The 14,641-nt window shown below is 36.1% G+C and overlaps 1 protein-coding gene across 1 annotated transcript in view; it reads right to left on the bottom strand.

The window, feature by feature from the left end:
* Window positions 1-14,641, bottom strand: part of Catsperb (cation channel sperm associated auxiliary subunit beta) — a 189,140-nt gene that overhangs the window by 116,038 nt on the left and 58,461 nt on the right. The gene's annotated exons all lie outside the window — the stretch shown is intronic.

The raw sequence follows: 14,641 nt of genomic DNA, 5'->3' as shown, positions 1-14,641 counted from the left end.
TACCTTCACCTTGGACATCATCTCCTGGCTTCTGGTGCAGACTCCTCAGCCTTCCACCACAGACCCATTAGCCTCCTGTTAAGGACTCACATGGGACATTGCAGTGAGCTCCAGACCTTTGGTTTCCAGTGTGCAGACACCCTCTGCACTCTTCCACATTTGACTTTGTGGGTGGCCATTGTAACCCAACCTTGTAAATTCATTATTTCTTTTCTGTAAATTCCTGTTCATTTTAAATATGAATAAAAATTGTGTGCTTTTTTTCCCTGTTAATCTCTTTTGTTAATTTAATTTACAGGTCCCTCAACTACTGAGAATAACAGTGGAGAGGAATTTTTACCTCCCTGACAATATTCTTTCAAACATAAAGATGCTCTTAGTTCAGGAGTACAATTTTAGTCAATGATAGAAGAATGCCAAAGAAGAAAATTAAAATGTAAACTCCAAGAGGAAAGAAGTTATTATTTACTTTAATATTTTCAATTTAAAAATAAGAAACTTACGTGCTGAAGCCTTACAAGAACCTTAAAAAAAAAGAAGACTAAACATATTGCAAATACTAAAAGCAATTTATCCCCGATCCTTGGCCATTGCTGGAATTGTTGTGACTTTAGTATTTTAAATATGGAATATTAGTGTTATATTTTGTCAATAGGCATAACTACTGAGAATAGAAAATGCTAAGGACCCTTAACAATTGAATGTATATGCTTTGTTTCCATAAGAGAAATATTAGTCAAGTCACATTTTGAAGAATATACTTTTACTCTCAGCTCTTTTCTGTATAAGGAAAGATGTAAAAAGAATGTTATTATTGTCTACTTTTTCCAGAAAGAGGAAAGCTAAAGATAAGTTCAATCTTTCTAAGCTGCTTAATCTTGTTTTTCTAGATTCATAAATAACTGTGGGCTATTCTAAATTGGACTAATTATGGATGCCTAGCATACTATCATATGACCAGATTCCTGCAAAGTTTAGAAATAGTCAATACAAAATAAGCAATAAAATAAACATTTTATGCTGGTTAATATTTTAGAGCAACCTTGATATACAGGCCACTAACTATGACAAACTTGTAATATCAAAACTTGTCAGAGAATTATAAACTTGGGATACAATTTTGGATAACTTATTTTATTTTATTTTGAAAGTAGTAAAAATACAACAGAACAAGACAGAACAAAGCCAATGGAGACAATGCAGTGAACTGGTACAGAATTTCACAGTAGGATACTGGGATAGTAGTAATAGGTACTATGGTATATCTCGTTATCTTCAAAATAGTTGTCCAGTCAATTAGGTATAGAAAAATCAGACTAAAAATAGAACATGATAAAACCAATTGAGAGTACTGAAGAGCAAAAGAAGCATAACAAAACAACACAGTGGAAACAACCTTTGCCTTCAAACAGAAGACAGAAGGAATCTCTGATGTTTGCTATATTGCATATGGTCATCCTCCTAAGAGATGCTGAGACATCTATCCCCAGTAACTGCAGGGTTAGCTCCCCAGACATATTCAGCTGTTTGATTTTTGACAAGGGGTCCAAAAGCATATGTTGGAGGGAAGCCAGCCTATTCTACAGTGGTGTTGGGAAAACTGATTATCTGTTTGTAGAAGAATAGAACTGGACCCTTATCTCTCACCACCTACTCAATTAAAATAAAAATGAGCCAAAGATCTAAACATTAAAACAGAAACATTAAACCTTCTGGAAGATAAAATGAGTAAAACACTTGAAGACAAGTGTAGGAAAAGATTTTCTAAACAGAACCTCAATTGCATGAGAAATAGCAACAAGAATTAACAAACAGGATTGTATCAGACTAAACAGCTTCCGTGTAACACAAGAAAATCCATCAGTAGAGTGAAGAGAAAAAGGATGGGAAAATTTTTTTGCCAGCTATGCCTCAGAGGACTAATATCTAGAATACAGAAAATACCTCATGCCCAAAGTTAGGGAAGGAAAAGTTTATTCTTACAGTTCTTGGAGGTTTCAGTCCATACTCAATTGGCTCCAAGGCAGCATGGCATGGCGGGCAGCTGTTCATGGCAAAATAAATCAATGGACACTTCACAGAGGAAAGAATACAAATGATCAAGAAATACATGAAAAAATGTTCAGCATCTCTGGGCCTTAGAGAAAAGCAAATCAAAACAATGCTGAGTCCGTCTTCTCCAGAAAGAATGGCAATCATTAAGAAATCAAGGAGTGACAAATGCTGGCATGGCTGTGGTGAAAAGGGGACCCCGTTTCATTGTTGATGGGAATGCAAACTAGTACAATCATAAGGAAATGTTTGAGATTTCTCAAAGAACTGAAATTAGAAATTCCACTCAACCCAGCTACCCCTCTGCTAAGTATCATCCCCGAAGGGCTTAAGTCATCATACTACAGCAATATGTGCATACCGTGTTTGTAACATACAATGCTTAATAGCTAAATCCTGGAAGCAGGCTGTGTACCCATCAACTGATTACTGGATAAAGAAAGTGAAGTACTTGTGTATAATGGAATATTACTCTGCTATAAAGAATGACAAATTTGAGGTATTTTTAGGAAAATGCATGCGCCTGGAAAATACAATATTGAATGAAATAAACCAGGCACAAAAGCTTAAGTACCATATGGTGTCTCTCATTTGAGTGAGGAAAAGTACAAACAAAGGAAATGATAAAAGTTGACTAGAAAGGGACAAGGGCATAGGTCTAGTCCAGTAAGGAAATGGTCCAAGGGCGAGAGGTGGGGAAGAGGGAGGGGGAAATAAGAATAAAGATATGTCATGTACAGGCACCTGATTACATAAACATTATAGGCTATAACATAAGTTAAGCCAAATAGTATTAACAAGAATAAAAAATGGAATAGGTGAACTAGAGGAAGAGGGGAGGAAGGGGAGAAAAGGAGAAGGAAACTTTTTTAAAAAAGAAAGAAATATGGTGTAATATTTACATGTAAGCATTCCCCAAGATGACTGTAAACTATATGAAATGCAAAGGTGTACATTAACCTTCCTCACTTTGGGCATATTTGTCCCATTGTTCTTGTCACTTTTTGGGCAGTTCTGGAAGTTCTCTTTTTGAGAGTGCCTTTTTGAGCTAAGATCAAATGCTGCTGCAGGGTGTCATTCAACAGAAAAGAAGACTCTTCAAAATATTATGGTGTGTCCTCATTCAGTTTATCCACTGGATCTGGCACCTTGTGACTTGTGGCTCTTTCCCAAAGTCAAAATGGAAGGCAAATGTTTTGAGTCAGTCTGGGACACTGAGGCAGCTAGGACAGCCCAAACGACGTCATTTACAGATCAGGACATCTAGATCTGCTTCACAGAATGGTGGGAGTGGTTGGTTAAGTGTGTTCAAAGCAAGAGAAAATATTTTGAGCTAGATTGATAGCAATGCATATTTTACTGTAATAAATTTTAAATTAAATACATCATATTTTTTATCACACTCCAGAAGAAAGCAGGAAAGACTATTTTTTATTTTATTTTATTTTATTTTATTTTATTTTATTTTTATTTAAGAGGAAAAAGAGAAAAACACAAAACAAAACAAAGCAGTGTAAGGTTACATATAATACAGAACTACAAAAAAAAGCATAACAGTAAGAAATCACCTGTTAATAGATTACATATTATCATCTTGGAAATAGTTGCTCAAATCACAGTATCAAAGAATACAAAGTAGACATTCAAACAAAGAGACTACAAACAGCTGTGTTCAATGATCCAAAAACATTAATATAGTCAGCTATTCAACATCCCTATACACACTTGCTGTTATATCCGTTAGAGCTCTTTTTTCCCCTTCCTCTCTTTTTACATCAAAATTTACACATTTTAGATTTTATTACTCCTTAGTTCTTATTACTTTTTGGGGGGGGAGAATAAAGTCAAATATGGCAGAACAAAGCTGTCAGTGAAAACCAAGGATAGACTTAGCACATGATGTAGAACAGAGTATACGGTTATTAACAATAGTTATCAACGTTGTCTCTTGTTTCCTTAAAAAGATTTGTCTATCTCATTAGATATTATAAAGTTGGACAAAACAGTAGAGAACAAGACCAATAAAACTTAGACATTGTAAACATTACAGGACTTCCAAAGGAGACAATAGTCAAACCAGAATGGGCATCTTAGTGAATCTTACTGCCTTCAAAGTAGTTGCCTATACCCTCGGACCTGATACTCTCCCACAGAATGGAACAGAGTCTAATCAGTCAAAACAAGATCGTGGGAGCATTACAGGACTTCAAAACAAGTTAATAGGAAATCGAAAAGAGTTACTATTATATATCCTAATTTTTAAAATTTTTCCCTTAATTAAAATAAACATAAGAAATAACTAAATAATTTTTTTAAAGAATAATAGTTACCATAGTGTCTGTCTTTTTCCTTGAGATATTTGGATAAAACTTCATATACTATAGCTTCAAATATTTCCATATCAAGAAGCCCGGAATAAAGCCTTTCTAATTAATAAGTAAAAATTTTATAAGGCTTCAAGGCCACATAATGGGGAATCATGATTGCCACATATTTTCATATATTTGAATCATTACTTACATTAGGGAAACTATTTGGTATTCATACATGCGAGATTGATTTATTTCACTTATGAGTATGGTCTCAAGCTGCGCCCATTTATTGATAAATATCTCAATGTGATCCTTCTTTATAGCTGAATAATATTCCATTGTATAGAAATACCACAACTTTTTTATCCATTCCTCAGTTGATGGACACTTGGGTTGTTTCCAAGATCTGGTGATTACAAATTGTGCTGCTATAAACATAGGTGCACATAAATCACTGTGGTATGATGCTTTCAGTTCTTCTGGGAATATGCCTAGAAGTGGAATAGCTGGAATAAATGGGATTTCCAATCCCAACTTTTTGAGAAACCTCCAGACAGATCTCCACAAAGGCTGTACCAGTCTACACTCCCACCAACAGTGCAGGAGAGTTCCTTTTTCCCCACATCCTCTCCAGCATTTGTTGTTGTTGGTTTTCTTGATCCTGGCCATTCTTTCAGGAGTGAGATGGAATCTCAGTGTGGTTTTAATTTGCATTTCTCTGATGACCAATGATGATGAGCATGTTTTCATATATTTATTTGCCATTTGCATTTCTTCATCTGAGAATTGCGTATTCATCTCAGATGCCCATTTTTGGATTGGATCTTTGAATTTTGGAGGTCTGAGTTTTTTTAATTCTTTATATGTTTTAGACAAGAGTCCCTTGTCTGAGAGAGAGTTCACTAAAATCTTTTCCCAGTTTGTGGGTTTTCTTTTCACTATGCTGGAGATTTCTTTTGACATGCAGAAACTTTTTAATAAGATGTGGTCCCAGTTATTGATTCTGGGAAGTGTTTCCCGTGCGGTTTGAGTCCTGTTCATGAATTCTCTACCTACTCCTATGTCTCCAAGGTTTCTACCCACTTTGTCTTCCAATAGATTTAGTGTTTCTGTTTTAATATTCAGATCTTTGACCCATTTAGATTTTAATTTAGTACATGGTGATAGACATGGGTCTAGCTTTAGTTTTCGGCAAAGGGAGAGCCAGTTTTTCCAGCACCATTTATTAAAGAGACTGTCGTTCTTCCAGTGAACCTGCTTGGCTCCTTTATCAAAGATAAGGTGGTTGAGTGTGTTTGTAGTTGTAGTTGTATCTTCTAATCTATTCCATTGATCTTCGCCTCAGTTTTGATTCCAATACCATGTTGATTTTACTACTGTTGCTTTGTAGTATAATTTCAAGTCAGGGATTGTGATGCCTCCTGCTTTGCCTTTGCTGCTTAGAATTGCCTTTGCGATTCTAGGTCTCTTCTGGTTCCAGATGAAATTTAGGAGTGATTTCTCTAGATCTATAAGGTATGTTGATGGTATTTCTATTGGGATTGCATTGAATCTGTATAAGAGTTTTGGGAGAATGGCCATCTTCACAATGTTTGTTCTTCCTATCCATGAGCAAGGGATGTCTTTCCATTTTCTGAGATCATCTTCAATTTCCTTTTTCAGTGTATTATAGTTTTCACTGTATAAGTCTTTCACTTCTTTCGTAAGAGTAATTCCTAAATATTTCATTTTTTTGCTTGCTAATGTGAATAGTCCAGTTTCTCTTATTTCCCTCTCTGTAATTTTGTTGTTCGTGTATAGGAATGCTATTGATTTCTGAGTATTGATTTTGTATCCAGCCACATTACTGAATTTATTTACTGTATCTAAGAGTATTTCAATGGAGTTTAGGGGGTCTTCTATGTAGAGTATCATGTCATCTGCAAACAATGATAACTTAACTTCTTCTTTTCCTATCTTTACCCCTTTTATTTCTCTTTCTTGCCTAATTGCTCTGGCTAGTACTTCCAGTACTATATTAAATAGGAGTGGTGATAAAGGACATCCTTGTCTTGTGCCTGATTTTAAAGTAAAGGCTTTCAATTTTTGGCCATTTAGAATGATGCTGGCTGTTGGTTTGTCATAAATGGCCTTTATTATATTGAGGTAAAGACCATCTATTCCAATTTTCTGTAGAGTTTTTATCATGAATAAATGTTGGACCTTATCGAAGGCTTTTTCTGCATCTATAGAAATGATCATGTGATTCTTATTTTTGGCTTTATTGATATGGTGGATTACATTTATTGATTTGCGTATGTTGAACCATCCTTGCTTTCCTGGGATGAATCCCACTTGGTCATGGTGTATAATCTTCTTGATGATTTGCTGGATCCTATTTGCCAATATTTTATTGAGGATTTTTGCATCTGTGTTCATTAGGGAGATCGGTCTATAGTTCTCTTTTTTAGTTGGGTCTTTCTCAGGTTTTGGTACTAGAGTAATATTTGCTTCCAGGAACGACTTAGGAAGGATTGCTTCCCTTTCAATTTCATTGAACAGTTTGAGGAGTGTCGGCATTAGGTCTTCTTTGTATTTCTTGTAGAATTCTGCAGTGAATCCATCTGGGCCTGGGCTGTTCTTGGTGGGTAAGGACTTAATTACATTTTCAATTTCAGTAACAGAGATTGGGTTATTCAACAGTTTTACATCCTCTTGATCTAGCTTTGGCACTTCATATGCTTCTAAGAATCTCTCTATTTCTTCTGTGTTATCAAACTTTTGAGAGTAGAGGTTTTCGAAGTAGGTGTTGATGATCTTCTGTATTTCTATTGGGTCTGTAGTGATTTCTCCTTTTTCATTTCTTATTGCATGAATTTGAGCTTTTTCTTCCCTTTTTTTAATAAGGTTGGCTAGGGGCTTATCGATTTTATTTATTCTTTCAAAGAACCAACTCTTTGATTTGTTGATTCTTTGGATTGTTTTCTTAGTCTCTATTGCATTGATTTCTGCTCTGATTTTTATAATTTCCTCTCTTCTTTTGGCTTTGGGCTTGACTTGCTCTTCTTTTTCTAGCTGTTTGAGGTGTAGCATCAAGTTATTTATTTGTATTCGTTCTGTTTTCCTGATGTGGGAACTCAGTGCAATAAATTTTCCTCTCAGGACGGCTTTCATTGCATCCCACAGGTTCCGGTAAGTTGTATCTGTATTTTCATTTTCTTTTAGGTATTGTTTGATTTCTTCTTTAATTTCCTCTGTGTCCCACTGATTACTCAAGAGTGTGTTATTCAGTTTCCATGTGTTTGTGGGATTTTTGCAGTATCTTTTATCATTAATTTCTAATTTCAGAGCGCTATGATCCGATAACATGCAAGGGATGATTTCAGCTCTTTTGCACTTGTTTAAATATGTTCTGTGAGCTAATATATGGTCTATTTTAGAAAATGATCCATGTACTGCTGAGAAGAATGTGTATTCTGATGTTGTTGGGTGGAACATCCTGTATATGTCTATCAAACCCATTTGTTCACAGGTATGATTCAGTTCTGTTATTTCTTTGCTCATTTTCTGTCTGGTTGATCTGTCCCTTGGTGTCAATGGCGTATTAAGGTCTCCTGTTACAATTGTGTTACTGATAATTTGAGTTTTCATTTCTGTTAATAATTGTTTTATATAACTTGGTGCTCTGGAGTTTGGTGCGTATATATTTAAGATAGTTATCTCTTCCTCTTGGAGTTTTCCCCTTACAAGTATGTAGTGACCTTCTTTGTCCTTTATGGTCATTGTTGGTTTAAAGTTCACGTTGTCTGCAAACAGAATGGCTACTCCTGCCTTTTTCTGGATTCCTGCTGCATGAAGAATTGTTTTCCATCCTTTGACTTTCAGTCTGTGAGTATCCTTCTGGGTTAGATGGGTTTCCTGTAAACAGCATATGGTTGGATTTTGTTTCTTGATCCATTCTGCTAGTCTGTTTCTTTTGATTGGTGCATTGAGACCATTTATATTAATGGTTATTACTGTTAAATGCTGGTTAATTGTAGGAATGTTATCTCTCTGCTGTTGCATCTTTATCTTTCTGTTCTGTTTAATTATTTGCTTTGCTTAGTGGTTTTTTCCTTTGTGTATCTAAACTGTCTTTCAATATTTTTTGCAGGGTCGGTTTGGTGTTCATGAAGTTCTTCAGCTGTTCTTTATCATGGAAGTATCGTATTTCACCATCTATTTTGAATGATAGTTTTGCAGGATATATCAGTCTTGGTTGGAAATCATTTTGCTTTAGGATCTGGAATATTTCACTCCATGCTCTTCTTGACTTTATCGTTTGTGCTGAGAAGTCTGCTGTGATTCTGATAGGTTTTCCTTTATAAGTGATCTGTCTTTTCTCTCTGACAGCTTTTAGTAATCTATTCTTGTGTTGGATTTCTGGGATGGTGATTATTATATGTCTGGGTGTAGTTTTATTTTGGTTATGAGTGTTTGGAGTTCTATATGCTTCACTGATCTTGATGTCAGTTTCTGATCTCATGCTTGGGAAATTTTCAGCTATTACTTCTCTAAATATCCGCTTGACATCCTTTATGTTGTCTCCCTCTCTTTCATTAATCCCTATCATTCTTATGTTATTCTTCTTTGCATCGTCTTGCAGTTGTTGAATTGTTGTTTCCTGGTTCCTTGTTATTTTCAAAAGATCTTTCCTTTCCTGTTCACTAGCTGCAATCCTGTCTTCAAGGTCTGAAATTCTATCTTCACTTTCATTAAGGCGGTTTTTACAACTTTCAGTGGAGTTTTTTATTTCCTGTATATCTCTGTGCATCTGCATTATGTATTCTGTTTGTTTCTTATATTGCTCGTCTAGGGATTCTATCTTTTTGTTTAGTTCCTCCAATTTTTTATCTGTGTTTTCTTTAGATATATTTAGAATCTCTTTCATTTCTTTTATCATTTCTTCTTTTATCTGGGAGATTATTTCGAGTTTGAATTTCTTTAAAGCTTCCTGGAGTTGTTTGTCAACTTCAGTAGCTATTATGTCCGATATATGAGGTGGATGGTATATATTTTCTTCTATATACATTGCTCCTAGGGTTTCCTGAGATGGGCTGGAGGTTTGAGGTTGTAATTTGGTCTTTCGTTTTGTCATTTTGTATATTTCTGTGTTTCAAGTGTTATTTGAAAGCTTCCTCAGGATCTGTTGAAAATCCCCTTCTATGCTTGGAGCTACTGAGCCTCTGACACCGCACTACCCCAAGCCATTGGGCCTGCAGAACCAGTGTCCCTCCTCTGCCTGCTCAGAACTCCGCAGTTCCAGACAAGCTGGGCCTCAGGGACACTGTGCGCCCACCTGCCCCTTGGAAGATCCACAGCTCTTCAATTGCAGCCGGGTTAGGGTGCTCTCCACAGGCCACAGTGCCTCAGGAGCCTGTGATCCCTCCCTGCTTGCAGAGATATCCACAGTCCTCTAGGCAAAGGAAGGGACTTCTGCAGGCACTCCAGATCCGCCCAGCTCCTCCTCTGCAGGAGATGGCTAGGTGCGGCTGGGCTCCGGGGTTAGTGTAGGCCCGCCCATCCGTCAGGAGCTCAGCAGACTTCCAAGTGTAGCCGGGGGGGGGGGGGGGGGGATGGGGAGGCAGCTGTAGTGGCCTCTAACCCACTGCTCCACTTCACTGCACCCAGAAGCCTGGGGGGTCCGGAACAGTCTGAGATTTGGGCAGACTGTGCTGGGCACTCACCACAGGCTGAGGTGCCTCAGGAAGCTGCGATGCCTCCCTGCTTGCAGAAGTATTCAGTCCTTCAGACAAAGGAACGGGCTTCTCTATTTTTTATTTTAAAGAAAATAAAACCAAACAAAATAAAATAGAGGAACCAATTAAAACAAAACAGTGAGCACAATACTGGACTTCAAAAACAAGATAATAGGAAATTAACAATGGCTACTTTAAAGATAATAGGAAATCAACAATGGCTACCTTAATATATCTTATCTTCTAAATAGCTGTCCATATCATCAGTATAATAAATCAAACAAAACAAAACAGAATAAAACCCAACAAAACGGAACAATGAAAATGATCCAGGGCTTCAAGACAAGACAATGGGAAATTAAAAATGGCTACCACCTTTCCTTTTAGATGTTTCCTCCCCTTTCACTTTCACAATATCTATTGTACATTTTGGATCCCGCTAACTCCTTCAGATTTTGTACTAGTGAGACAACATGTGAGTCTGAACCATTTCATCCAGGAGCATGATGTCAGGTTGCTTCCATTTACCTACAAGAGCCTTGTGATTATCCATCTTTATAACTGGGTAGTTTTCCATAATATAAAAATGTCATATCTTTCTTACCCACTCTGGGGTTGATGAGCAAGCTATCTATGTTTATTTTCTGGTTCTCTGTAGCATGTGGAGCATTGTTTTCTCTCCTTTAACTTTCAGTCTATGAATTTCCTTTTGAATTACGTGTTTCTTGTACGTTGCATATTGATGAATCTTGTTTCATCAATGACATCCTGCAGCAGCATCCACTCTGCCTGTGTTTCTTTTTATTGGTGAATTGAGGCCATCTACATTAATGTTTATAGCAAACATGCACTGGCTTGTCTCTTCCTTGCCATTTTCCTGCTGTTGGCTCTCTACTGTTCTCTTCCATTCAGCTGTTTGCCCCACTCAGTGATCTTTTTCTGCTGCTGTACCTGCAATGGTGGTTAGTTTTATCTCTTTCTAGAATGTCCTTTAGTATAGTTGGTTTGGTGGTCATGAATTCCTTCAGTTGTTCTTTGTCATGTAAATAAACTGTTTCTCCATTAATGTTGGTTTTTGGGTGGGGGCAGTATATATATGTATATTATATTCTACATATATATAATTTTAAAAAGAATAAAACAAAGCAAAACGAAACAGAACCAAGCAGATCAGAGTAAAACAACACAGATAACGCAGGACTTCAAGACAACACAACAGGAAATCAACAGTGGCTACCATAATGTCTCTTGTTTTCTTTGAAATAGTTGTCCATATCTTCACATGCAATAAGTTAATACAAAATAGTGTAAAAGCAATCAAAACAAAAGAATGAGAGCCTTATGGGTGTTCAAAACCATACAATAGGAAATCAATAATGGCTACTATATTGTCTCTTGTTTTCTTCAAAACATCTGTCTATATCTTCACAATATTTAGGTCAAATAATTGAATACAGACTAAAACCAATCAAAACTATCTGTCTATATCGTCACAATATTGAGGTCAAATAATTGAATACAGACTAAAACCAATCAAAACCAAGAATAAAAGCATTACTAGGTTTCAAAACAAAACAATAGGAGATTAGCAATGGCTACCATGATGTCTCATTTTCTTCAATGTAGCTGTTCATACTCTCCATTAATTTTAAAAGATAGTTTTTCAGGGTTCATCAATCTGGGTTAGAAGTTGTTCACTCTCAGGGCTTGGAATGCTTCACTCCAGGCTCTTCTTGACTAGATGGTTTGTATTTAGAAGTCTGTTGTGTTTCTGATGGGTTTTCCTTTATAGTTGATATGATTTTTTGTTCAATAGATTTTAATATTCTGTTCTTATGCTGAATTTCATGTTGCTTATTGCATGTTGTTTCATTGCTTATTACATCTCTGGGTGTAGATTTATCTTGGTTATGGCTAGAGTTCTATGTGCCTCACTTGCCTGTATGTCAGGTCCTTTTCCCATGCTTGGGAATTTTTCTGCTATTACTTCTGTGAGTAGTCTTTTTGTGTCATTTGTGTGCTTCTTCACTGATACTTATGTTTTTCTTTGCATCATCTTGCAGCCACTGAATTGTTATTTCCTGGTTTCTTGTTATTTTAAAGAGATCTTTTCTTTCATGATCGCTAGCTGCAATTCTGTCTGAAAGGTCTGACAGTCTATTTTCATTTCTTTCAAGTGGTTTTACTTGTACTCAAGTTTTTAAAAAATTTTTATTTTAAAGAGAATAAAACAAAAGAGAAAAGAACAAAGCAAATCAGAGCAGAGCAATGCAAGCAACACAGCACTCCACAGCCAGACAACTGGACATCAACAGTAGCTACCATAATGTCTCTTTTCTTCAAAATAGTTGAGCATACCTTCACACACAATAATATCAAACATAACAATATAGTATAAAACCATTCAAAAGAATGAAAGCATTTCAGGACTTTAAAACCAAATAACAGGAAATGAACAATGGCTACTATCATATCTCATTTTCCTCAAAAAATTTGTCTATACCAACCTATGTAATAAAATGAAATAAACCACAACAGGATAGAACCAATCAAAACAGAAGAACAAAAGCATGGTAGGACTTCAAAGAAGATGATAGTAAATCAGCAATGGTTGCCATAATGTCTCATTTTTTCAAAGTAGCTGTTCATATCATCACACATAATAAAATCAAACAAAACAATAAATCAAATCAATGAATGAAAGCATTGTAAGACTTCAAAGCAATATAATAGGAAATCATGATTACTATAAAATAGTCCACTATATTCAAAATAGCTGCCCCTATCACCTGACAGCATAAAATCTAACAAAACAAGACAGAACAAAGCCAAACCTAACAAAATTGTGTAAACAAAGCAGGAGTTCAAGATAAGACAATAAGAAATTGACAGTAGTTTCCACCTTTCCCTCCCAGGTGTTTCCTCCCCTTTGCTCTTACATGAACTATTTTGCTTTTTGGATCATATTAACTCCTGTTTTTAATGGTAGGGTTCACGCATATGAGTTCAAACTGTTTTGGCCATAAACATGATCTCTAGTTGGGTCCATTTACCTACAGGAGCCTTGAGATTATTCTACTTTATAGCTGGGTAGCTTTCCACTGCATGAAAATACTATCTTTCTTATTCATTCTTCAGTTGAGGGCAAATTATTCTTGCTTTTTTCTTGGTCTCCTGTGGCATGAAACAATTGTTTTCTCTCCTTTGATTTTCAGCCTATGAATTTCCTTTCCAGTTAAATGTGTTTCTTGTGTACAGTGTATCAAGGGATCTTGTTTCTTGATCCACTCTCCCTGTTTCTTTTTATTGCTGACCTGAGGCCATCTAAATTAATGGTTGTAACTGGCATACATTGGTTTGTCTCTGTCCTGCTATCTTCCTGTTGTTAGCCCTCCACTTTCCTGCTTCATTCAATTGCCTGTCTTGTTTGGTGATCCTCCTCTGCTGCTGTTCCTGGAACCATGGTTAGATTTATGTCTCTCTAGAATATCCTTTAGCATTCTCTGTAGATTTGGTTTGGTAGTCATGAATTCCTTCAGTTGTTCTTTATCATGGAAGTATATTATTTTTCCATCAATTTTGAAAGATAGTTTTTCAGGATACATCAATCTGGATTGGAAATTATTTTCTCTCAGGGTTTGAAACACTTTACTCCAAACTCTTCTTGACTTGATCATTTGTGTTGATAAGTCTGCTATGATTCTGATTGGTTTTCCTTTATAGGTGATCTATTTCTTTTCTCTAATAGCTTTTAATATTTTATTCTTGTGCTGAATTTCTGGGATCTTGATTATTATATGTCTGGGTGTAAATTTACTTTGGTTATGGCTTGTTGGAGTCCTATATGCCTCACTTATCTGCATGCTGGACCCATTTCCCATGTTTAGGAAGTTTTCTTCTGTTACTTCCATGAATATCCTTTTAATTTTATTTGTGTTGACCCCTGCTTCTTCACCTACACCAATCATTCTTAAGTTATGTATCTTTGCCTCATCTTGCAGCCATTGAGTTGTTATTTCCTGATTATTTCCTGTTATTTCCTGATTCCATGTTATTTTTAAGAGATCTTTCCTTTCATGATCACTAGCTGCAATCCTGTCTTCGAGGTTTGAAAGTCTATCTTCAGACTCTTTCAAGCAATTTTGCCAGCTTTTGATTGAATTTTTAATTTCCTGCATCTCTCTTTGAATCTGTTTCATGTATTGTAATTCCTTTCTACATTCATTCAAGGTTTCCATCATTTTCCTATGTTTCTCTGTATTATCTCTGTCTTTTTTAGACCTGCCGAATAATTCTTTCAGTATGTTTGTGATTTTTTCTTTTACCTGAGATATTATTTCTGATTTGACTTCTTTCACAATCTCATGAAATTGTTTCCTTATTTCAGCTGCTATCCTCTCAAGAGATTTCAGGTATGTGACTTCCATTTTTCTTCTATGACTGTATCTCCCAGACTTATTCTATGTGGGCTAGAGGTCTGAGTGACATTTTGATCCTTCATCTTGACATTCTCCTGGGTGCCTCCCAACAAGCTAGTTGTGAGGCCCCAGGCACTTCCCA

Source organism: Cavia porcellus, unplaced genomic scaffold, assembly GCF_034190915.1.
Source record: "Cavia porcellus strain 051 isolate PalLab524CR breed Dunkin Hartley unplaced genomic scaffold, mCavPor4.1 scaffold_31, whole genome shotgun sequence".
NCBI lineage: Eukaryota > Metazoa > Chordata > Mammalia > Rodentia > Caviidae > Cavia > Cavia porcellus.
This window is presented reverse-complemented; position numbering and strand designations above follow the sequence as displayed.